Genomic DNA, 27,009 nt, shown 5'->3' with positions numbered 1-27,009 from the left:
TGTCCTGAAAACAAAAGACATTATAAATCTTTGAAATAGAAGACTCTGAGATATATAACCCCTTACACATGCACACACATACACTGAGCATTGGCGATAACCCCTTTAAATGCTACAGATCTTAATGACTGCAGTTAGATCTTAATGACTGCAGTTTAGAGGCTGATGGGGGACGCCTATGCCAGGGCTGTTTTCACACTGAAGATACAAACCAGTAAACTGAGAAGGCAGGCAGATAGCAAGGTATTTGTCTTTGTGGCTCTTGGCCTGTCCCTTCCATATTAGGTAATGGGGTCCTTCAGCTTGGTGACCTCTAAAGCTCAGGGGTGAAGTTTGCCTTTGAGCACAGCCTCGTACGCCAAGTCCCACCCAAAAGTCCACAAAGGAAAAAGATTCTCCTAGGCCATGCCAGGCCACTGTAGAAGGCCTTGTGTATACAAAAGTATGGAGCCTGGCTCCTGGTGGCAGTCCTGCACCTTCTCATCTTTGTTCAGGGAGTCACTTCCTTGGTAACACCTTCCCTCACCACCATATTTAAAATGGCTCCCAGTCCAAGTCTCCTATGTTTTATTTTTCTCCGGTGTTGTTTATCACCCAGAGACATTTCTGCACGTTCATTTTCTTCATCTTCTGCTCCTCTACTGCACCATGCACACCACTGGAATATAGGACTCTAGGCTGTTGCTTTCACGGCTAGAATCTCAGGAGCAAGTACTGTACCAGGCGCACAGCTCGCTCTCAGGGAGGAGTTGCTGTATGGGTGAGGTCACGGCTTCAGCTGTTTATGAGCTGTGCATGATGCTGTTCACACTGTAACACTCCTTGGCTATTCTTCAGGGAAGATGTGGGGTTTAGGAGCAGCCTCTATAGAGTCCACTAAGCTGGCCAGTGTGAGATCCCTGACTTCAAGTCAAGACAGTCTTGCGTACAGGACTTCCCTGCTGAGATCTATGTGCTTAGAGAAGGGCTGGCGTTCAAAAGTTTCATCAGGTATGAAACGGATGCAAAAAGGCCAGCAGTATCGGGGCTGTTGTTTGTTTAGCACAACTGTCAGCAGACAGGATCTAAAGTGCAGGAGGAGTTGATGTAGCACTTCCTAAGCAACCTGGCTCAACAATAACCACAACAGAGACAGGGGAATTCCCCAGGTTAGTGACTAATAATAGCTCATTTCACACTAGCCAGCTGTGTGACCCCAGGCAAGTTCTTTGACCTCTCTGAGCTTCAGTTGTCTCATCGGTGAAAAGTAGGCTTCTGGGACAAAGATAAATTAATAGAAGGAAGGTGTCTGGAACAATGCATAGTTCATGGTAAATGGTATATAAACGTTGCTGTTTGTGTTGTTATTTGTAGATCATAAGTGTCTCAAGAGGGGATCTATAATCCCATATGGCTAGCACAAAATACGTAAGGTGAGGGAGGAGACCGTGATGTTGTTGCAGATAGTCAGGTCACTGTGAGTTGACCTGAGACATCACTCGTCTCACTATGAGAAGACCTAAACGATGACAATGACCCAGCCCTCGAAGACCTGGGGGAAGAACTTTCCAGGGACAGGAAACAATGAGTGCGAAAGCCCAGAGGCATCAAAGGGCCTGTGGCTTTCCTGGAGTGGAGCAGAGGCCATTGCTCCTGGGTGGCTGAAGGGTCATCAGCTGGGAGCAGCAGGTATGAGCTGATCCCACAAGGCTTCATAAGTCACAGAAGGAAGGGTGTATATGGGTCATGAGCACAAGGGTAGCCTCATAGTACTGAGGTCATCCCGTATAGCAACTTGTCATGACACATTGCACAATCATTCACGTTTCACATCCTGTCAGGAGAAAGATATGGCCCCCATCATCCATTTCCCCATCTGGGTTTTAGACATCTCAGAGCAGCAGAGTCTCCATCTCAGATTTTATCAGTTCAAACTTTGCACCCATTCATACAAAAACTCAGCTTCTGCTTTTTGTTTGTTCATCCTTGACCCCCATCCACCCCCTTAAAGTTCCGATCTCTAGTAGCCCAGGCCAGCCTTGAACTTGATTGCTATGTGGCTGAGGATGGATTTGAACTCCTGATCCTCTTGTCCCCCATCTCCTGAGTGCTGGGATTACAGGTATGTGCCTCCACATCTGGCCGAGGCTGGGCTTTGTGACAGTAAGCTTGCTATGCTCCCTCCCAAGGCACCCAAGAAAGCCAAGCTCCTGTGTTGAAAAGAGCAAGTTCTCCAGCATGTCTGAAAACACACTGGGCAGTTGGGCAGTTTACAAGGTAAGCAGTTTCCCCAGGCATGTCCTTGGCATTAGTGTCATATACTACTCCCATTGATGTGCAGAGGTGAACAATTCTAAGCCATGTTGGACATCCTGGCTTTTTTTTGTGGTTTGAAGAGTCTTGCTATGTAGTTCAAGTTGGTGTTGAATTTACAATCCTTCTGAGTCACCCTACCAAGTGCAGGGATTACAGAGGATATAGGCAAGCACATTATCACCAAGTTTATTTACTCTTTGAAACTACTTGCCAGATCTGTCTCTCTCTCTCTCTCTCTCTCTCTCTCTCTCTCTCTCTCTCTCTCTCTCTCTCTCTCTCTCTCTCTGATGCACTTCCTACCTGATATTTTAGAATTGTCCTTTGACCTTCAAAAACTCTCTACAAGACTCAGTCTAAGAGCACAGTATACAGTAAAGATTATATATAATAAATATTCTTTTGTTACTCCATATACCCGAGCATTCCTTGTAGTTAAGTTTCGGCAACATATTAGCTCTGACTGAGAAAGAATCAGTGGAACTACTGTGGAATATTCTTGGTGTTATGAATATAATGCGGTGAGAGGGGTACTTTTGGTGGCCTGAGCCAAGGTGCACCCCTGAGAAATTATGCCATGTAAGAGATCTGATGTAAAGGGGGTTTACGGGAGGAGGGGAGAGGAGTGAGGACCTAGGGAGGGGGTAGAGGCAGTGAGAGAGCCATATAGATAGGCAGACAGGTGGGGCCAGAGGCATGAGGGCAGAAAAAAGGGGGGCAGAGAGGGGGCAGGCAGGGAGAGGGAGAGGGAGGAAGGGATGGAGAGAGAGACAGACAGACAGAGACATACACAGACACAGACACAGACACACACACACACACAGAGAGAGAGAGAGAGAGAGAGACAGAGACAGAGACAGAGACAGACTGAGACAGACTGAGAGAGACAGAGAGAGACAGAGAGAGAACACACCAGAAAAAGAGAGAGGTGGGGTGGTGCTCAGCTCCCTTTATTCACTGTGTCTACCTGGCACACGTGGCAGTGGGTGGCAGGTGGCTGAAGATAACATAAGCAAGTCCCTGAGAGCAGGCCACTGGAATCACTGCGCATCATCATCAAGGGTTACCGTGCTGTTGTGGGCTGGATTATATCTCCCAAAGGAGTTTTCATAGAGTGTCTGGATCTGGAGCAAAGAACGAAAGGCAAGTGAGCTTGGAAAGATGGGGTCCTGATGCAGAACCATTAACACTATTATCAGAGGGGTATCTTTCTCTTTCTGGGGTGAGGATGCCACGAAAAGACACCATTTGCATGACAGGAAGCTTACCCAGCCTAGACACAAAAGATTCCAGTGCACTGATGGTGGACTGACTTCCCAGGATTCAGAACCAAGGGATAGATGCCACATGGTTAGGAGGTGGTTTTTGGCTGTTTGTTGTGGCAGTCTGAGCTAGGACTCCCTGCTTCCCCAGGTCTTTCTGGCTCTGGTTTGGAGTTCTTGGAGGCCCCTGGTTTCAGATAATTTCCCTAGCTGTGGTTCAACCTTCGCTAGATTGTGTGAGGAAGAAAAAGCCTTTTCTGTATACCTTGATTTCAGGGCGTTTGTTATTGCAGCTTGACCTAGTGTATAGAGATGGCAGAGAAAAGGACACACCACACCACTTCTATCCAAACAAGAATAGGAGTAGGTTAAGTGGTACCCACAATTCTCCCTAGCTGGGGGAGGGAGAGGAGTGTGGGGGAAATTAAGTCCTGGCTCCCTGGATGCAGCAAGCAGCGACTGTTTAAACTTCTCAAGGAATTCATCAACATTTCAAATATGAAAACAAGGGCAGAACTGGAGCTGGGGGACGAGGTGGGAGGTAGGGCCTTGTTTCTTGAGAAGCCCATTCAGACGCATACCACTTCCTTAGCAGGGTCTCTGCCTTCATCTTCTGGGACCCAGAAAGCTCATTCTTCAGGGTTAAATTTTTCAGGAGGGGAGCAGAAAGGACGGGTCTACAGCTTCAGAGCTGCCCTGGTCACAAAGCAGGAAGCTGACTGACTGCATGCCTTGGCCCACAGTTAGGCCTCTGCTGCCCTGTGAAGAAGTATGAATATCTATCAAGAATAGAAGGCCTATGCTGCTTCTTGGACTCCCCTATGACTTCCCTGTCCTTGCTGGGATCTCTTGTGTCATGTCACGTGCATGACAATCTCATTAGATCATTCATTGGAAGGGGGGGGGGGTTTAAAATGGGAATCTTGTTCAATTTCATTTTTTGTGAAGACTTACCTATGAGAATATTCTTCCATCAGAAGATGTCTTCCAAAATCTTTTCTCCATTCAAGGCTAAGCTCAAGTCCAAGCCCCCCAAGGAAAGCTTTCTGTACTGCTCACTGACCTCTTAATAACACAAGTTATAACTGATGTCTACCAATGTACTATGTGTCATTAGTACACAGTGCTGGCTCATTTTGCTTCTACTCTGTCTACTCTGATCCTCCTAGTCCTAGAGGGAGGTGTGGTTATCATCCCCACTTTGCACCCAGGGAAACATGTTCGGAGAATGGAAGTGACTAATCTAGACGTGCACAGGTAGCATCTGCCCTAGCTAGAAAGCAAGCATTTCTGATTCCAGGCCTTGATACTACTCACTGCTCTCTACTGCTCCCAGAAGCTCAGCTACCTGTCAGAATCTGCCTTGAATTGCACTGAAACAAAACCAAAACTAGACAGATGGACTTTAAATTTTTGACATGCAAGGGAAATGCATCTGGTGAACTAACGCAACTTGCTCTCTTCATCCCAAGGTGTTTCTTACTTGCTAATGGGTCCCTCCTAATCCTTTTGCTTCTCCCCTGGCAATTAGGTATGCTAAGCCTTATCATCTAACATGGCCGAGGTTAATAATGGTGCTCATTTGATCTCCAGTCTCCGCTATAGGAGCCAAGGCACAGCAAGTTGTTCAGTGGGCATTTACCGAACCCGGTGTGAGTGGGTCTTCTGGAGACCCTGGAACTGACCAGCAGGCCTCAGCTGAGGAAAAACCTCCAAAAAGATGTGCTGAGAAACTTTCCACCACAGGGCAGCCAAAGTTTTCTGTAGGAACCCATTAAGAACCTCTCTGCTGCTCTCACCATCTCCTTCCTTTGATCCAAGTGGAAATTTGGGGACATCACAGCATAAGGAGACCGTGACTGAGCTTTGTCTGTTCTTCCCCACCTCAGCACCCAGAAAGGTGAGGAGTTGCCAGGAGACTTCCACCCAGAAGGGGGGGGGGCTTGAGCTTTGAAGAGGGAAGAATGGCAGATCTATCAAAAAGCCATGCCTGGCTGGGCATCTGCTTGGGTTACAGGTTTGTAGCTCTGGCCTCAGTCTATGTATGAGAGCAAGGCGAGGCAAAACTGGGTGGTGAGCACTGTAGCGGGGCCCATGGCTGGCCTATTTTTTTCCCCCTGCTGTCAAGGAGCCCTCAGAACATAGCATGTCTGAGTTGTTCCAGCCACGAAGACTGGCCCTAGGAACAAAGATCTTGGAGGCTCCTCTGGAAGGAGGATCAAAATGTATAGCAGAGATAAACGTGTGTGTGTGTGTGTGTGTGTGTGTGTGTGTGTGTGTGTGTGTTCTTCTGATTACCCTGAATCCATCTTACCTTCTTCTTCTACTTCTAGGGACCCCTGTGCCCTCCAGGTTCCTCTAAGGCCAGGCTGGTCGAGCACTGGGCGAAAAGACTAAGGGTACGTGTTTCAATGTTCTTCCCAGGGTCAGGCGTACAAGTGAGGCAGGTGAGGCTTCTGGGTACGGAGTAAGATGCACACACCGAGCTTTGCCCTGCACCTTCTCACGTTGCACTTTTGAGTGAGCAGGAACCCCCCTCCACCCCCACCTTAGTTTCCCACCCAAGGGCCTCACTTGCCAGAATTCAGAGGCTCCACCTGGATTCCCTATATGAGAACCTTCTGAGATTTGGTGCTGAGAACGTTGGGGTCTGCAGAATCGTCTTGCAACAGTCGGGTGACTCTTGCAAAAGCATCCAGAAAGAGAAGCCTCCAGTCTGTACCCCAACGTTGGCAGTTTTCTGACTGTGAGGAAGGACAGGGCATGAAAATGGAGATCTGGAGACCTGGGTCCGAGCCCCACTCTACCACAGCACCTTGGTGGCTTTCTTCCATGTGCAATTTAGGAACAGCACCTCTCTCTTAGGGCGGCAGTGAGAAGGACATGGGGTCTTGCTTGCAGAACTCTGGACATCAGACCTACTGTTACCATTCACTGGTTCTCTGACATGAAGAAAATCTCCTAACCTGTGATTTATTCCTAACCTGAATTGCATTTCCTGGAAACAAGGAGTTAACTAGAAATAGGGAGATTTCTCTCAACTGTGTGAACAGAGGCGATTGAATCAACTGCTTTTTTTTAAGGTTCCTTCCTGTTTCCTGTTTCCACGATTTAAAAACAAAGCAAAACAAAACAGCAGAAAATCTTCTCTTTGAAACTGATGCGAGAGCCAAGTCAGGTTTCGGCTCCATTTCCCCTACAGCCCCGCCCACCGGACAAAACTAAGCTTATACTGCCCTCTGGTGTCCACTACTGTTACTGCACTCACTTCTATTGGCCTACGGAGCCTTCGGGTTTAGAATCAATACTTCATTCATTCACACCTCTTGGTTCATTCACACCTCACACTTTTATTGATTGCTCCACGCTGGCCAGCAGCTGCGCTCTGTGCACCGTGACAACAACGATGAAGAAGACTTAAATACTCTTTTAAGGAGGCTACACTTCTGTAGGAGAAATAGACACAGATTTTAAAAAGATAATTTCATTTGTATTTATTTGTGGTGTGTGTGTGTGTGTGTGTGTGTGTGTGTGTGTGTGTGTGTGTGTGTAGTCACACGTGCATTTATATGTTGATCCATGTCGCTGACCCACATAGGTTGCTTTAATAGGAAAATAAGTATAAAGGGTTATTTCATGCTAGGTTGCATTGTGCTTGGGAGGCAATGAGTAATATGAAGAAGAAAAAGGACATGGTTTTTAAGCTTCATTTTAAAAATTACATTGTCGTTACCTGTTATTTCCTTGAGATAAATTAATAATTTAAAAATTAAATTTAAAGTCATCATACTAATTAATGGATTATGAAATTTTCATGTGTGTGTGTGTGTGATTATCTGTTGTTATTTGTCCCTCTCCCAAATACCTGTCTCCTTTTCACCTGCCCTCCTCTTCCTGATACCCTCTTTCCCCCAGGTAGTTGTTGCCTCTTCGGGTATTGGGTCACCTGTACTCCATTACTCTTTCTCCTTCTGTCCCCTCCCTTAATATCTCATCTTCTCTCACAGTCGCCTATGCCCCTCCTCACACAGAGGGGCATTTACATCTATACTCCACATATGAGAAAAAACAGAAAGGGTTTGTCTTTCTGTGTCTGGCTCATTTCACTGAATGTAATATTCTCCAGGTCCTCTCCATTCTCTCATGTCATGATTTCAAGCTCCTTCACATCTGAATAAACTTCTACTATGTGTATTGTACTATTTTCCCATTTACATGTTGATGGGATTTTAGACTGGTTCTATCTTCTGCTATTGTGAATAATCCAGCAATAAACATGGTTGTGCAACTCAGGAGTGGGCTGGAACACTTTGCTGTCTTATTTTCAGCACGCTGAGGACCCTCCATATTTACCCCAGTTCACACCCCACCCAATTTATAAGGCTTCTCTCCCCATATCCTTGCTAGGATTAAAACAAAACAAAACAAAACAAAACAAAACAAAACAAAACAAAACAAAACACCTTTGTTCTTATTTCGTATGTGTGGATATTGACCTGCCTTTATGCATGTGTACCATGTGCATTCTTAGTACCCGTGGAATCTAGAAGAAGGTGTTAGGTTCCTTGAAACTGGAGTTATAGGTGGTTGGGAACTGCCATATTGGTACCCGGTTTTCTGGGAGAACAGCACGCGTTCTTACCGCTGAGCCACGTTGCTAGCTCCAGCATTTGTTTGTTACTAGCCACTCTAAGTGGGTTGAGATGGAATCTCAAAACCAATTTTAATTTGCACTTCCCTCACGACTAAAGATGCTGGATACTTGTAAAAAATATTTATTGGTCATTTGTATTTCTTGTTTTGAGAATTGACTATTCAGCTCATCAGCACGTATTAACTGGGGGGGGGGGAAGGTTTGGTGTTTACCTTTTGCATTTCTTTATACATTCTGGATAGCAATCCCCCATCTAATGTGTGGTTGGCAAGGCTTTCTCCCATCCTGAGGGTATCTTTTAGACTCTGGTGTTTGTTTCTTAATTTCACGCAACCTAGTTTGTCAGTTCTCAGAGTTGAGTCCTGTATGTCCCTTAATGAAAGTTGATGCCCAAGTCCAAGTCTGCGTCTCTTGATGCCCAAGTCTGTGTCTTGAAGTGTTTCATCTATGCTTTCCTGGAGCACTTTCAAAGCCTCAGGTCTTACATTAAGGCCTTTGATCAACTTTGAACTTTTGTTTGTATTAGGGGGGAAGACAGGAATCTAGTTTCATCTGTCTTCATGTGAGTACCTAATTCCCACAGGACCATTTGTTGAAGAGGTTGACTTTTTTTTCTAGTGTATGTTTTTGACACCCTTGTCCAAAGATCTGGTAGCTCTAGGCACTTTGGGTTATTTCAGGGTCAGTCCTCTATTCTAATCCTTTGGCCTATATGTCTTTTGTTGCGTGTCAGTGATGGTGGTTGCTAGCTGGATGACTTTAATTCTTCAGGTAACGTGACAGAGTTGGTATATGTAAAAGCAAAGAAGCACGTTGAGAAGAGTCTAGGGCATCTGGTATGTTGGGGGCATAGCGTGGATTCGGGGTAACAGAATGAGATGAAGATAAGGGCTGGGAAGCCTTCAGGCAGAGATAGTTCTTGTGTATCGTGTGAAAAGCTTAGACTTGATCCCTGGGTGAGCAGGGATTTCATGGTGTTGAGTAGTGAGTGACAATGGCCATATCTAAATGTCTGTAAGTTCCTTTTGGCTGCTTTGTAAGGGATGCTGGGCTGTGAAGCTCTTGGTCTGGTTGCTAGGTTTAGAAACAAAACAAAAGGGAAAAAAGAGAAACAAACAAAATGAAACACAGATGGTCCAGTTACACTTAAACTTCACAGAGAAAATGCTTTGTTTAAGTGTAAGTGTGGCCCAAATGTAGTACAAGATAGGCTGAAACTGATTTTATGTGTCTGAGATTCAGATTCAACTAGGTAGCTTATAGTCTGTCTGCCTTCCCTGTCTTAATCATCACAGAAAGATGATGGTTAGTGGCTTGGGCTACAATGGAAATAGAGTTGAAGAGAAGTCGGAAAGAATTTGGGGCAAAAAGGGTGTGGGATCATGAAACCGAAGGAGGTGTCAAATATGACAGTGTCCGGTTTTGTCATCTAGCCACACCTTCAACCTACCCACCACACTTTCTGAGGTCGTGTCCTTTAAAAGCACGTTAAAGAACTATGGAAGCCAGGAGGACAGTCATCGCCACAGCCCTTGCATTTCTTTTTATTTATTTTTTTTTTTTTGGTTCTTTTTTCCGGAGCTGGGGACCGAACCCAGGGGCCCTGGCATTTCTTGTCCAGCTTTGCCTCCTGCTTCATTTTGCATCATGGTCTTCATCCCTTGCTTGGCTCAGGTTAACTGTCTCACCTTTCTGCCCTAGTCCTTGCAATGCAAGGAGGAGGTGCCAGACAGGTCTCTGGGTGACCATGGGACAATGCAGGACAAAGTGACTTGGGACTGGTTTCTAGACTGGTGGGAAAGCTTTACATTGGGAGGCAGAGGCCCTGTGCCTGCAGTTGGCCATGCATTAAGGATGCTGTCGGTGCTCTTGCCCTTAAGATTTGGGCTCACACATTTTCTTGGCAGTCTGATGGTTAAGAGCCTAAGGTAACATCCATTGAATCAGCCACACCCTCAGCTCTGCATGTTTGGCAAGACTTGGGAAGAGGCTCCAGGCTGAATTGCTCAGACTTTTCAAAATCACCAGCCTTTTTCCACGTCTCCCAGATCCCACCTTACAAACAATGCTACTTGTGAACACTTCCATCCAGAGGCCTGACATGGAAATCTCACAATGTGGTTCCTCAGGATGGGCATGTGGCTACCACAACAGATGACTGGCCAGTTCTCCAATATACCACTCTCCCTTCTACAGTCACAAGAAGTCAAAAAAGAGCCATATATCTTCTCCACAGAGGAGACTGGGAGGATGTAGCAAGAAGCAATTCTCGAGACTCAAAGAATGGGAAGTGAGAGAAAACCAGGCATTGGGGGACTTTGTGGGCTGGCACTCTTGACTGTTCTCATTACCAGAGTTGTTAGGATGAGAATTTGGCCCTTCACAAACCAGGCTTAGCAATTTGTCTTCAATAGGCAAATAAAGAAGAGCGAAAATTTGCAGGAGAAAAGGGTTTTACTCATGTAGTTAATGCTGCACATTAAGAAAAGGGGACTAAAAGGACCAGTAGCTCTGCGTCTCCATGTCCCTTTTCTGGGTACTGTCAGGTAGATTTAAATAGGGGGCCAGAGATATGTATAACTAAGCAGTTCCAGTTACGAGATGGTGTCGCTTGCCCATCATTGACCCTTTATTGTCTGCATGGGCTCCACCTTCTCTCTCCTGTAAATTGGTCTGGCAACTTGTCAGAATGGTGTGGAATCTTGGGAGATAAGTTTCTCCTTTGGTTGGCACCACAGCCTCAGCCTTTCATTTTACTAGCCTGTATCTCCCATGGGAAAGATTTTTAGGGGTCTGTCGTTTCAATTGACTTAGAGCCAACAGGAGGGTCCTAAGCTTGTCTTTAGAGTATCTTCATTCCTGTCAGGATGGCCACATCCTGAAGTGGCTGAGAAAGACTTCAAAAGGAGCTCAACTCAGGAAATTCAGCATCTTTCCTTGCTCCAAGACTTCAGGGGGTACCCAGGCTTTGAAGCAGAGGCTGAGGTAATCATTGTGCCCCTGTCTCTCCCCTGCCCCTCCCCATTTCAGGTGTCACCCAGCTGACAGGGACAGCATGCCCCTTTGCTTTTGATCATGGTTCAGGTTTGGGTTGGTCTTCTATTTTCCTGAGCCGAGATATGGATTAAACACAAAATTCGTCATGTGGTGTAACTTTAGACTGCGAGTAATAACAACTCTCCAAGAGTCTGGACAAACTAAAGGAACAAACATGTAAGGTATTTTTAAAATTACTTCTAATGCTTTTCAGATTGTAAGGTTTGAGTCACTACAAGGATCATCCTGTTGGCTTCACTCTCGCCTTCCCATCTCTGTCCTTTGTCCGCAGGGTCTCTAGCTGTCTACTTGAAAAATGAAGCAGGGATCACTTCATCTTTTCTGGGATTACCTCAGTTCCTGGAGCCACTCCATGGCCTGTGAGTTTTCCAGAATGTGAGCCTCTGGGGGCTTCGTGAATCAGGGGTGGGCGGCACCACAGTCATGACCCCTGAGTTACGCAACACCCTAGCTATATTCTAGGAACTAATGAACGATGTTTGCCCAACCCCTTGGCTAAGGAGCCTGTGCTCTTCCTGTGTCAGTGAGATCCACTTCTTGTGGGTCTGGCCTGCTCTGATCCCTCTGAGACCGTCAGTTTTAGCCCTACTTCCTGGCCAGTTCTAAATTGTACACGTTGTATATACACATTGTTGGCTCATCTTTTTTCCAGCCAAGGGGTCTGCTTGCTGTATACTAGGTCCATCAAAACCCCAACCCCCTGGCTCCCACAAGGCATTTGCTTATCTTCTGGGTCTCTAAACTGATCATCCATCCAGGGACTTCCTCAGGCAAAGGAAACTCCTTAGTCTGCAGTGGTGGGAATTTATCTTGCTCTCAGTATATGGGATGGATCCAACTCTGGATTCTTCCAGATGGCTATCTGGTTGTCCCAGCACTGTTGATTGAGTGCAGACATGAGAACCAGTCCAGTACAATGAGAGGTGCACAGGGACCGAGAAGGAGTATGGGAAGAGCAGGTGCACCAGTTCACACTTGCTCCATGCTCGCTCTGGATGTGAGTGATGAGGGGCGAAATGGCTGCTCCAAACCATATTTGTTATCACTTTTTGTTGGTCTTCTGAGCATTTATGTACGAATTCTCTTGAGTTAAATGTTGGATGACATGGACTTGCTACCAAAGCTTGTACTAAAGGGCCCAGGCACCACTAGTAGGGCTCAGAGCAGAACAGTCTAGTGTACAATGTTTATAAAATTTTCCGTAGAGGGTCAGGTAGTAAATGTTTTTGTTCATGAGTCTCTGCAGCAATGAGGCAATTCTCTTATTGTAGTAAAGCACAGTTATAGATAACGTGGAAAAAATAGCATTGCTGTGCTTCAATCAAACTTAGCTTACACAATTAGATGGTATGTTAGATTTGGCCCATGGTTTGCCAACCCCCGAGAGCCTCTAGAACAGAATTCTACAGGATTTGTTCAGAGGCAAATTATACATTAGTCTTATTGTATAGTATAATACTAAACATTATTACCAAGGGTCCTTGTGGCTAGGCAGGTGGGCAAGGCTTCTGGATAAGGCCTTTCAGTAAGTGTGCCCTGTGCCTGCTCTCTCAAAACAGGTTATTTTGGCATTCTGGGTTTCCTAGGGTGTCCTTGAATTTAGTATAAATCTCATTACACGCAGGCGCCGTTACACCCAGGTGCGTTCACTCCCATTCACCCTCACCACCTACAACAGACTATTTCTGTTGGTAGGACTGCACTGGCATTCACTGAGGACACAGAAAACTCTGGAAAAGCTTGATTTATGGCAGTATGACAGGTTCAGTTTGAGATAAATGTGGGGCATCTGGTGGAGCGCTTGAGTCTGTAGTGACGTATAAGGATTCACTTAATGTCAACTCAACCCGATTTATGCTTTCCTAGAGAGGGAAAATACTGGTGGAAACTATTCTGTACCCCACCCATGCTCGGGCCAAGCAATTGTGTTCTGGGAATCAGTGTGAAAGATGTCACACTGCCATCCCTTTAGCAGGTGTCAGTTCTAAGTTGTGTTTTGTGGTATGATCATCTCCCTGATCTGAGCATGATTCCTATATTTAAAGAGAGCAGTGTGTGCTGGATGGTGGTGGCACATACCTAGAATCCCCGAATTCATGAAGACAGAGGCAGGTGGACCTCTGAGTTCAAGATCAGCCTTGTCTATGGAGTGAGTTCCAGGGCAGCTAGGGCTACGCAGAGAAACCCTGTTTTAAACACACACACACACACACACACACACACACACACACACAGAGTGGGGGGAGGGAAGAGAAAGGGAGGGAGGGATGGAGGGAGGGAGGGGGCACTCACATTCTTTTGTATTGGGAATAGTTAGAGGATAGCTCTTGTGATCATTCCTTTTTTTTTTTTTCCAGAGCTGAGGACTGAACCCAGGGCCTTGTGCTTGCTAAGCAAGCGCTCTACCACTGAGCTAAATCCCCTCCATTTTTTGAAGTAGCAGACTTTAGAACATCAACCAAGTAGGGGATGACAGCACTGTAAAATGGATCTGAAGTGGACGATGGCAGGGCTGGATATTGCTTCAGATAGAGAGGTTTGGGACTTGTTAGCCTACAGGTGGGAATGGCAGGCAAAAGAATGAGCTCGGTTAATGGAGAAATGTAGTATGAGAAGAGATGTGACCAAATCCCAGGACACACCACCACTTGGTGGTAGGGCTGAGAAGCAAAAGGAGCGTGCAACGGCACCTCCAAGCCATTGGAGGGGAGCTAGGCAAAGTGTTTTCCAAATTAGGTCATATTCATGGGTGCTAAGGATTAAGACTTAAACATGTGGATTTGGAGGGCTCCAGTGCAACTCACAACAACCTCCTCCACCTTCAGCCTCCCCGCTCCCTGTGCTCCTCCAGCTACCTAGTCAGGGGTCATTTGCTTTCTTCCCAGTTCTCATGTTTCTCCCCAGCCTCCTTCTCCAGATGGTCCAGTCATTTCCATTTTCCTCTCCGCAGAAGATATAAGTCACTAGCTCTAGGCAGCAAGATTACTTCTCAACTGTGGTTGGCGCTTTCAAAATAACTGAGGGAGGAAAATATTATTTGATTTGGCATGGTGTTCTATGAAACACAGGGCTGAAATATCCACTGCCTTTTACCCAGTTTCAATTTAATCTTTTTTTAAAAAAAAAGCTTTGTTTTTGTTGGCTTTTTGAGCCTCAGTAGAAAAGAAATGATGCCAAAATGAAAATAATTCCACTTTTAAATGCTTTTAACGAGAGAGAATAGTCATCCTCTGCTGCCGTCTACTGGCCATAGCAGCAATCTGCACATGATCCTTGTTCTGCAAAGCCAGAGTTTGTGGTTTGTGTGTGTGTGTGTGTGTGTGTGTGTGTGTGTGTGTGTGTGTGTGCACGTCTGTGCTTGTATTGAGGTGTTATCTTGAAGCTTTATACTCCATAGAGCTATTCCTAGGGGGTACAGATAAGACCCCAGTGATCTTCTTTGTCAAAACACTTCAACATGAGGTTGAGGGGCATGGCGTTGACAAGGACATCTCCAGTCACCCCCTATTCTTGAGGGAGAAACCGTGTTCATTCACTCCAACACAGAGACATCCCTTTCTTTCTCAAAATAATGTTTTCTTTAATCTTTTTGTGAGTATAAAAAGCAATATGTGTTCATTGTAAAACATCTAGTAAACCAGCCAAATATTCAAGGTCACTAAAATTATTGCGGTAAGCATCAAAGAGTAGCCAGGGGCGCATGTTACCATAATTTCCAGCAATACACCCAAAGTCACTGTGGATGCTCCTGTCACTTTAAGCAAAATTCTGCTTTCCATATAAAGGCAATGTACAGTGTCAGGACAACTCTTTCATGCACTTAATGGCTTCTAAAGTTCCCTCCATACATATTTTGAGGTTATCACAGACTACCATGTTGTGATCCAAAAAGACTGTTGTCAACAGCTTAGAGTACTGTTTCCACATAGACTAAAACAGGTGACACTTTCTTTTGTGAGACTGAGACTGGCCTATTTGGTTTAACATGATCATCTCCAGTTCTATCTGATCTGCCTATGAATACCACAATTTCTGTTTTCTTCCTGGCTGAAAAGACACTCACTGGACATAAACATCTCATTTTCTTTATCCTTCCATCTGTTGATCATCATCTAGGCTGGTTCCATTTACAAGCTATTGTGCATAGTGGAGCTCTCAAGTAGCTCTGAGGTATGGTGACTTCGAATCCTTCAGTATAGCCAAGATAGTCATTGTCTTCTCAGCTCTTTGAGGAACCTCCAATTGATTTCTATAGTCGCTTTACCAGTTTGCATTCTCACCTGCAGTGCATAAGGATTCCCCCTTCTCTGAATATGCATCAGCATTTGTTTGCTTCATAAAAGCTACAGTGTTCTCGTGATATATAAAATAAATAAATCTTGAAAAACAAAAAAGAGTATACTTATTGATCATTTGAATTTCCTTTGAGAATCATCTGTTAATTAACTTGCACAATTTTTGGATTGGATTATTTGTTCTTTGAAAAACATTTTATTTATTGTTTCACAATTTTCTTTTATTTTTGAGACAAAGTCTCTCTATGTAGCTTTGGCTATCCTGGAACTTGCTCTGTGGACCAGATTGGCCTCGATCTACAAGAATCTGCTTGCCTCTGCCTCCCAAATGCTGGGATTATTTTTGAATTTGATTTTTTAAAATTGGGAACATAATTGGATATAATTATACATAGCCTACTTTGTCTATTTGATGCTACATACTAACAATTTTCCCATGGCACACAATTCCTTGAAAATATTATTTGATGAAGGGTGAAAGCTATACTAATCTGTGGGTATAAGGGTAAATATCAACAATACAGGACTTATGCTGGTTAAAGTGACAGTTGTAAGCTTTTCTCCAATATTCCTGACTTCACCTACCCTAAGTAGTTGGCTAGGTTTTCACTACCAGGCGTGATTTCCCTCTTGTAGAGCAGGTTTTAAGTACAATTTAAAAAGCTGCTGGTTAATAGCTTCCAGGGACTAAGCCACTACCCAAAGACTATACATGGACTGACCCTGGACTCTGACCTCATAGGTAGCAATGAATATCCTAGTAAGAGCACCAGTGGAAGGGGAAGCCCTGGGTCCTGCTAAGACTGAACCCCCAGTGAACTAGATTGTTGGGGGGAGGGCGGCAATGGGGGGAGGGTGGGGAGGGGAACACCCATAAAGAAGGGGAGGGGGAGGGATTAGGGGGATGTTTGCCCGGAAACCGGGAAAGGGAATAACACTTGAAATGTAAATAAGAAATACTCAAGTTAATAAAGTTGAAAAAAAAAAGCTGCTGGTTAGTGCCTTGATATTCGTGCCACTAGTGTACCCTGGGGAGTATTTTGCCATTCTGGTTGTTACTGTAGTTTGTAGGTGTGACAGCTGAATAGGAGTACTCAGCTTCCCTACTTTGGATGCTTGCATAGCACCTTCTGAAAACTGGTCCTCAGGGAGGAGGTTTTCAGGTCAGATCCAGCTCTGATCCTTTGGGTTCATGTCCAAAGTGCGTGGTTCCTCTAGCAGTACGGACTTTCAACTCTGGGAAGCAACGATGAGCAAGAGCAATAGCCTATGATGTTTTGGGAGTTTCCTGCACTTTCTTCACCAACGACTTAAAAGGATTCTTATGCCTAGTATTGGTTTGGGTTTTCTTTTGACACTAACGGTGCCCATCACTGAAAACCACAACTGATGAAAATGCTGAGAACCAGTGATCATATGGTACCCAGCCCCAACTGATAAAGGGTAAAATAAAACACATGCACCTCGGGCTCGAGAAACCTCTCAAAAGAGGCGGGAGACTACACGAAGTATACTGTGAGATTGTGCCTCCTACAAATGTCAGGAAAGCTACATCCATAAAGTCCCACCAGTGTGGCTATCTAAAAAAGACTTGGCAAAGATAACACCAATATGCCTGATAACTTAGAAGTGGAAAATTTCTTGGAGCCTCAACCATAGACGAAGAACTATAGGCAACCAAAGAATGCTAAGAATGGGAAAAGTAGTCATCCCATGAGATAAGCTATGCCCACCGGTTATCCAATAATACCAAGTGCTTAACCCTGCAATCACACACATCTAAGTAACATTATAGGGACTAATCAGGTTGTATTTATATAATTGTGTGTGTATCATAAGTCAAGAAAAAGAGTCATAAATTTGAGAGACAGTAAGTGGGTTGGGTAGGTGGTAGAGGTTGAAGTGAGAAAAGGGAAGGGGGAAATTATGTGATTATAATTTAATTTAAAAAATAAAAATTAAAAATATTATCTGTTGGGGGTTGGTGAGATGGCTCGACAGATGAGGTGCCTGCCACCAAATCAACCACCTGAGTTTGATGACCAGGATCCATGTGGGGGAAGGAGAGTACCAACACCTAAAAGTCAGCTTTTGACCTCTACACATGTGCATGCACACATGAATACACACACACACACACACACACACACACACACAATAAATAAATAAATAAATAAATAAATAAATAAATAAATAAATGTGATTGGGGTTGAGAGTCCAGCTCAGTGGGACTGCACATGGCTAGCATGTGCATGACGTTGTGTCCCAGCACTGCAGGAAAAAAATTTGGAAAACATCTATCCTATCCTATCCATACAATTCTAGACATTTTAAAACAGCCTGTTAATCAGGGTCATGATAAAAGAGTGTAGGCATACATTTTTTGCAACCCACATTTAATAAGGGATCACCCTCTCCTCTACCCAGCAGAGGTAGTGGAGGAGAAAATTTATTAGGATAGGGGGGAAATGGACCTGTTCAGCAATAGTTCTTTGGGAAAAAGCTTGATCTCCTTTGACAGCAGACCAATCCTGTAACAAACACCAAATAGGACTCAGCAGCTTCAGATCAGTCCTCTAGGCAGGCAGACAGCACACACGAACCGGCAGCTATAGTCCAGTCCTTTCAGCAATCAGACACCAGGCAGTTGTAGACCAATCCTAAAGAAACAGCCATGCTCCCACAGGAACCTCATGAGCAGTTCTCGGGTGAGTTTCTCTCGATGGTGGCATTATCACAAGTTGAGCTCAACAATGATATGTAAGGCGAACCAATACATGTGCGTCTTTAGCAAAGGATAGAGAAGCAGAGCAAACCAAACCAAAGCTCAGTGTTCGTCTCCCACTGTCTGTGGGGTCGTATTTACACTCCTTCAACAAGTGTCCTTTAAGTTTTCCAGGTTTACCCTATATATCTCCTTATTGTGTTTAGAAAGTTGACACTCATGATTTCAGATTCCTCAGACTGGCTTTTTCCTGGCCCATCTCAATACTTGAGTAATTCATGATAGAGATTATGGAATGCCAGGCATTGGGGAAGATGTTGGGGATATACTAGTGAGAAAGAAAAAGAACTTCTGTCTCCACTGAATGTCTGGTCTGGTGACAGAGTGACTTTGACCAAATAGTGAGTGTGCAATTACAGACTGAATAGGAGGGTATTAGGAGAGCAGTCCTGGCTGGGCGTTGACCAAGAAACTCTCAAAGAATGAGTTTCTGTTGAGATTCAGGGGAGTTGTTGCCAATGGTAAGAGGGACTAGAAGAGAAGTGCAGTTGGATGAATCCAAGAGGATACAGTGTATCAATGCACAAAAGATTTGCACCCAAAGCATGCAGGATGGTTTGAAACAGAGAAGTGATGTGATCAGACTTGCCTTCTGAGGGTTGTGGGGATTCATAATATAAAATGTACCGTTTTAGCCATTTAATCTACAGAGTTCAATAGTCTTAAGTATAATCACTCTGAGGTGCAATAGATCTCTAAAATTTTTCCATCTCGCAACAGTGAAGTTCCATATCCAGAAAACAAATATTTCCCTGTCCACAGTCCCTGTTAGCCTTCGTTTGACTGTCTGTCTGTATGACTAACTACCCTACATGTCTTTGTAGTGGAATCATTCAATATTTGTCTGATTTTTGATTTTTGATCATCAGGGTTCATCTGTATAATAATATCAGCAGAGCCTTCCTTTAAAGACTAAGTACTGGCTATGCCCAGAACTGAACTGATCCTATCCCACAGCTCTCTTCTCCCAAATCCCATGGGGGAGAGAGCTGAACACCCAGAAGTGCGGACCATCCTGAGACTGCAGGATAGACTGCCACTTCCGCCCACATTGCCCACATCCTTGGCCCAAGAGGAAACTGCATAGTACCTTTGGACACTGGAATATAGGAGCAGTCAGCAGCAGGCACCTTCGGATCCAGTCTTCCCACAGAACTGAACTGAACCGATCAAACAGCTCCTTGCACCCAAACCCTGTAAGGGAGAGAGCTGGACCCTCAGAGTTGTGGACACTCCTGAGAAATCAGAGGAGACTACCCTCTGCCCACACTCCCGACCCAAGAGGGAATCACCTAGTGCCATCTGTGCCCCCTGAGTGCAGGGATCTAGAAGCAGTCAGGGATAGGACCCTTTCGGTTCCTGCCTATGCCTAGAGCTGAAAGACAGTCACTAAGAGTGCCTAGACACCTGAGGGCAGAGCACTTTGCTCCTAGAAACCGCTGAAAGAAAACAACAAAACAGGTCTACAGGAGTGCTGACACAGAGGCCTACAGGAGGGTCAAGTCACTGTCAGAAACAGCAAGACAAGCAAACACCAGAGACAGCCTGATGGCGAGAGGCAAGCACAGGAACCTAAGGAACAGAAACCAAGACTACTTGGCATTATCAGAGCCCAGTTCTCCCAACAAAGCAAATATTGGATACTCAAACACACCAGAAAAGAAAGATTTAGATTTAAAATCACATTTTATGATAATGGTGGAGGACTTTAAGAAGGACATACATAACTCCCGTAAAGAAAAACAGGACACCACAAGTAAACAAGTAGAAGCCCTTAAAGAGGAAACACAAAAATCTCTTAAAGAATTACAGGAAAACACAACCAAACAGGTGAAGGAATTGAACAAAACCATCCGGAATTTAAAAATGGAAATAGAAACAAGAAATAAAGCACAAAGGGGGGCTGGAGAGATGGCTCAGCGGTTAAGAGCACTGACTGCTCTTCCAGAGGTCATGAGTTCAAATCCCAGCAACCACATGGTGGCTCACAACCATCTGTAAAGAGATCCGATGCCCTCTTCTGGTGTATCTGAAGACAGCTACAGTGTACTTATATATAATAAATAAATAAATCTTTAAAAAAAAAAAAAGCACAAAGGGAGATAACCCTGGAGATAGAAAATCTAGGGAAGAGAACAGGAGTCATAGATGCAAGCATCACCAACAGAATACAAGAGACAGAAAAGAGAATCTCGGGGGCAGGAGATACCATAGAAAACATTGACACAACTGTCAAAGATAATGTAAAACACAAAAAGCTCCTAACCCAAAACATCCAGGAAATCCAGGACACAATGAGAAGATCAAACCTAAGAATAATAGGTATAGAAGAGAGTGAAGACTCCCAACTTAAAGGGCCAGTAAATATCTTCAACAAAATCATAGAAGAAAACTTCCCTAAAGGATGCCCATAAACATACAAGAAGCCTATAGAACTCCAAATAAATTGGACCAGAAGAGAAATTCCTCCTGTCACATAATAGTCAAAACACCAAATGCACAAAACAAAGAAAGAATATTAAAAGCAGTAAGGGAAAAAGGTCAAGTGACATATAAAGGCAGACCTATCAAAATTACACCAGACTTCTCACCAGAGACTATGAAAGCAAGAAGATCCTGGACAGATGTCATACAGACCCTAAGAGAACACAAATGCCAGCCCAGGCTACTATATACAGTAAAACTCTCAATTAACATAGATGGAGAAACCAAGAAACCATTACAAAACCAAATTTACACAACATCTTTCTAAAAATCCAGCCCTACAAAGGATAATAGATGGAAAACTCCAATACAAAGAGGGAAACTACCCCAGAGAAAAAGCAAGAAAGTAATCTTCTTGCAACAAAACCAAAAGAACATAATTCCACCTCTAAATATGAAAATAAGAGGAAGCAACAATCACTATTACTTAATATCTCTCAACATCAATGGACTCAATTGCACAATAAAAAGACATAGACTAATAGAATTGATACTTAAAGAGGACACAACATTTGGCTGCATACAGGAAACACACCTCAGAGAGAAAGACAGACAGTACCTCGGAGTAAAACCCTGGAAAACAACTTTCCAAGCAAATGGTTCAAAGAAAAAACTGGAGTAGCCATTATAATATCGAATAAAATCAACTTTCAACCAAAAGTCATCAAAAAAGATAAGGAAGGACACTTCATATTCATCGAAGGAAAAATCCACCAAGATGAACTCTCAATCCTAAATATCTATGCTCCAAATGTAAGGGCACCTACATTCATAAAAGAAACCTTACTAAAGCTCAAATCACACATTACACCTCACACAATAATGGTAGGAGATTTCAACACCCCACTCTCATCAATGGCAAATCATGGAAACAGAAATTAAACAGAGACATAGAGAAACTAACAGAAGTTATGAACCAAATGGATTTAACAGATATTTATAGAACATTCCAATCTAAAACAAAAGGTTATACCTTCTACTCAGCACCTCATGGTACCTTCTCCAAAACTGACCATATAATTGGTCACAAAACAGGCCTCAACAGACAGGAAAATAGAAATAATTCCGTACATCCTATCAGATCACCACGGACTAAGGCTGGTCTTCAATAACAACAATAATGACAGAAAGCCCACATATACATGGAAGTTGAACAATGCTCTACACAATGACAACTTGGTCAAGGAAGAAATAAAGAAAGAAATTAAAGACTTCTTAGAATTTAATGAAAATGAAGATACAATATTCCCAAACTTATGGGACACAATGAAAGCTGTGCTAAGAGGAAAACTCATAGCTCTGAGTGCCTGCAGAAAGAAACAGGAGAGAGCATATGTCAGCAGCTTGACAGCACACCTAAAAGTTCTAGAACAAAAAGAAGCAAATACACCCAGGAGGAGTAGAAGGCAGGAAATAATCAAACTCAGAGCTGAAATCAGCCAAGTAGAAACAAAAAGGACCATAGAAAGAATCAACAGAACCAGGGGCTGGTTATTTGAGAAAATCAACAAGATAGATAAACCCTTAGCCAGACTAACGAGAGGACACAGAGAGTGTGTCCAAATTAACAAAATCAGAAATGAAAAGGGAGACATAACTACAGAGTCAGAGGAAATTCAAAAAATCATCAGATCTTACTATAAAAGCCTATATTCAACAAAACTTGAAAATTTGGAGAAAATGGACAATTTTCTAGATAGATAGCAGGCACCAAAGTTAAATCAGGAACAGATAAAACCATTTAAACAACCCCATAACTCCTAAAGAAATAGAAGCAGTTATTAAAAGTCTCCCAACCAAAAAGAGCCTAGGACCACATGGGTTTAGTGCAGAATTCTATCAGACCTTCATAGAAGACCTCATACCAATACTGTCCAATCTATTCCAACAAATTGAAACAGACAGAGCACTACCAAATTCCTTCTATGAAGCCACAATTACTCTTATACCTAAACCACACAAAGACGCAACAAAGAGAACTTCAGATCAATTTCCCTTATGAATATCGACACAAAAATACTCAATAAAAATCTTGCAAACTGAATCCAAGAGCACATCAAAATGATCATCCATCATGATCAAGTATGGTTCATCCCAGGTATGCAGTGATGGTTCAATATACGGAAATTCATCAACATAATCTACTATATAAACAAACTCAAATTAAAAAAAAACATGATCATTTCACTAGTTGCTGAGAAAGCATTTGACAAAATTCAACACCCCTTCATGATAAAAATCCTGGAAACATCAGGAATTCAAGGCCCATACCTAAACATAGTAAAAGCAACATAAAGTAAACAAGTAACCAATGTCAAAATAAATGAAAAGAAACTTGAAGCAATTCCACTAAAATCAGGGACTAGACAAGGCTGCCCACTCTCTCCCTACTTATTCAATATAGTTCTTGAAGTTCCAGCCAGAGCAATCAGACAATAAAAGGAAGTCAAAGGGATAAAAATTGGAAAGGAAGAAGTCAAAATATCACTGTTTGCAGATGATATGATACTATACTTAAGTGACACCAAAAGTTCCACCAGAGAACTACTAAGCCTGATAAACAACTTCAGCAAAGTGGCTGGGTATAAAATTAACTCAATGGCCTTCCTCTACTCAAAGGATAAACAAGCTGAGAAAGAAATTAGGGAAATCACACCCTTCACAATAGTCCCAAATAATATAAAATACCTCAGTATGACTTTAACGAAGCAAGTGAAAGATCTTCAAGACCTTTCTAGAACGTCAAGTTTCTAAAGAAAGAAATTGAAGATCTTAGAAGATGGAAAGATCGCCCATGCTCATGGATTGGCAGGATTAATATAGTAAAAACAGCCATTTTGCCAAAAGCAATCTACAGATTCATTGCAATCCTCATCAAAATTCCAACTCAATTCTTCATAGAGTTAGACAGAACAATTTGCAAATTCATTTGAAATAACAAAAAACCCAGGATAGTGAAAACTACACTCAGCACTAAAAGAACTTCTAGGGGAATCATCATCCCTGACCTCAAGCAATATTACAGAGCAATAGTGATAAAAACTGTATGGTATTGGTACAGAGACAGACAGATAGCTCAGTGGAACAGAACTGAAGACCCACAAATGAACCCACACACCTATGGGCACTTGATCTTTGACAAAGGAGCTAAAATCATCCAATGGAAAAAAGATAGGATTTTCAACAATGGTGCTGGTTCAACTGGAGATCAGCAGGTAGAAGAATGCAGATCAATCCATGCTTATCACCCTGTACAAAGCTTAAGTCCAAGAGGATCAAGGACCTCCACATCAAACCAGATATACTCAAACTTATAGAAGAAAAAGTGGGGAAGAGTCTCGAACACATGGGCACTGGGGAAAATTTCCTGAACAAACACCAATGGCTTATGCTCTAAGATCAAGAATCCACAAATGGGATCTCATAAAACTTCAAAGCTTCTGTAAGGCAAAGGACACTGTGGTTAGGACAAAATGGTAGCCAACTGATTGGGAAAAGATCTTTACCAATCCTACATCTGATAGAGGGACTAATATCCAAAATATATAAATAACTCATGAAGTTAGACTCCAGAGTGCCAAATAACCCTATTAAAAATGGGGTACAGAGCTAAAGAAAGAATTCACAGCTGAGGAATGCGGAATGGCTGAGAAGCACCTAAAGAAATGTTCAACATCCTTAGTCATCAGGGAGATGCACATCAAAACAACCCAGAGATTCCACCTCATACCAGTCAGAATGGCTAAGATCAAAAACTCAGGTGACAACAGATGTTGGTGAGGATGTGGAGAAAGAGGAACACTCCTCCATTGTTGGTGGGATTAAAAACTTGTACAACCACTGTGGAAATCAGTCTGGAGGTTTCTTAGAAAATTGGACATTCCACTACCTGAGGACCCATCTATACCTCTCCTGGGCATATACCCAAAAGATGCCCCAATATATAACAAAGACACGTGCTCCACTAAGTTCATAGCAGCCTTATTTATAATAGCCAGAAGCTGGAAAGACTCCAGATGCCCTTCAACAGAGCAATGGATACAGTAAATGTGGTACATCTACACAATGGAATATTACTCAGCTATCAAAAACAATGACTTTATGAAATTCATAGGCAAATGGATGGAACTGGAAAATATCATCCTGAGTGAGGTAACCCAATCACAGAAAAACACACATGGTATGCACTCATTGATAAGTGGCTATTAGCCCAAATGTTTGAATTACCCTAGATGCCTAGAACAAATGAAACTCAAGAAGGATGACCAAAATTCGAATGTTTCACTCCTTCTTTAAAAGGGGAACAAGACTCTCACTCTCACTCTTTTTCCTCACTCTCACTCTTCCTTCCGCTCTTCCTCTCTCTCTCTCTCTCTCTCTCTCTCTCTCTCTCTCTCTCTCTCTCTCTCTCTCTCTCTTCCTCTCCTGGCTTGACACGATAAAAAAAAAAGGGGGGAACAAGAATACCCTTGGGAGAGAATAGAGAGGCAAAGTGTAGAACAGAGGCAGAAGGAACACCCATTGAAAGCCTGTCCCACATGTGGCCCATATACATATATATAACCACCAAACTAGATAAGATGGATGAAGGTAAGAAGTACATGCAGACAGGAACCAGATATAGGTGTCTAGTGAGAGACACAGCCAGAGCATTTCAAATACAGAGGCAAATGCTAGCAGCAAACCACTGAACTGAGAATGAATCCCCGTTGGAAGAATTAGAGAAAGGACTGAAAGAGCTGAAGGGGCTTGCAACCCCATAAGAACAACAATGCCAACCAACCAGAGCTTCCAGGGACTAAACCACTACCCAAAGACTGTATACATGGACAGATCCATGGCTCCAACTGCATATGTAGCAGAGTATAGCCTTGTTGGGCACCAGTGGAAGGAGAAGCTGTTGGTTCTGCCAAGGTTGGACCCCCAGTGTAGGGGAATGTCGGGGGTGTGGATGGAGGAACATCCTTATGGGGGAGGGGAGGGGATAGGGAGCTTATGGACAGGAAACCGGGAAAGGAAATAATATTTGAAATGTAAATAAAGAAATATATTCAATAAAATAAATAAAAATGACTAAATAATATTCCATTATTTCTACATACCACATACTCCTTGTCCCCCCCCACCCCCTTGTGGATGGGTATGGTGGCTTCTGCCTTCTGGCTATTGTGAATAATATTATGAATATGAGTGAGCAAATCTGTTTTCAAGAACTTTCTTTAAATTAATGCATGTATGTATGTATGTATGTATGTATGTATGTATGTATGTATCTCCAGAAGTATGTTTGCTGGCTTATATTGTAGTTTCCTTTTTAACTTTTTGAGCAATTTTGAGAAGCATTGGAAGAAAAGGATATTCAAGGGCCACTAAGATGACTTCGCAGTAAAAGTGCTTCCTACCAAGTCTAACAGCCTTAGTTTGATACTTGGAACCTACATAGTGAAAGGAGAGAACCAACTCCCATAAAATGTTCTTTGAACTTCACAGTTGTGTGGTATGCATGTATGTATATACCATGCATATGTTTCTCACACAAATGTACACACAAATGAATGAATGAATGAATGAATAAGTGAAGTAAACATATTAAAAGGAAAATTCAGGGCTGGAGAAATGGCTCAGTGGTTAAGAACACCCTGCTCTTCCAGAGGACCTGGTCTGATGCCTAGCACCCACATGGTGGCTCACAAATGTCTGTAATTTCGGTTGCAGGAGACCTGACTCCATCTTCTGGGCTGCATGGGCACGAGGCATACTTGTCACACTTGTACATATATGCAGACAACACCCCCATACACATTAAAAAAAAAAAGAAAAAAAATCAACAAAATTGCATTTGACCAAGAGAAATGATAGAACTGCGTGGCTGCTAAAGCTATGATCTATGTTCTCAGACGACATTAATGAAATCCACCAGTGTCCCACCTGCTCACATGCATGCACACAACTTTCTCTGAAGTTAACAGAGCTCAGAATGAATAATTAATTGTACACATCTTTTGGGAACACATAGTAAATAGACTTATGTCTTCATGTATTTTCAGGAATATTTTCATTTGTTAACCAAATATTATTGAGCACTTGTCCTTTGCAGGGTACTCTGGGAAAACTCCAAATATGGTTAGCTTGGTTCCACCTCTCTTGGGGCTGGCTTCCAGTCCTGAGGGGTGACAATAC

At 43.2% G+C, this 27,009-nt stretch overlaps 1 long non-coding RNA gene across 1 annotated transcript in view; it reads right to left on the bottom strand.

Moving 5' to 3' along the window:
* Positions 1 to 20,237, bottom strand: part of LOC134484146 (uncharacterized) — a 43,822-nt gene extending 23,585 nt beyond the window's left edge. Inside the window, exon 1 of the long non-coding RNA XR_010061552.1 lies at positions 3,260 to 20,237. This is a non-coding gene — a long non-coding RNA (uncharacterized LOC134484146). The remainder of the gene's footprint in view (positions 1 to 3,259) is intronic.
* Between the last annotated feature and the right edge of the window lie 6,772 nt (positions 20,238 to 27,009).

The sequence above is a fragment of the Rattus norvegicus genome, chromosome X (genome assembly GCF_036323735.1).
Source record: "Rattus norvegicus strain BN/NHsdMcwi chromosome X, GRCr8, whole genome shotgun sequence".
NCBI classification, from domain to species: Eukaryota; Metazoa; Chordata; class Mammalia; order Rodentia; family Muridae; genus Rattus; species Rattus norvegicus.
The sequence above is the reverse complement of the archived record's forward strand: the minus strand, read 5'-3'. Positions and strand labels throughout refer to the sequence as shown.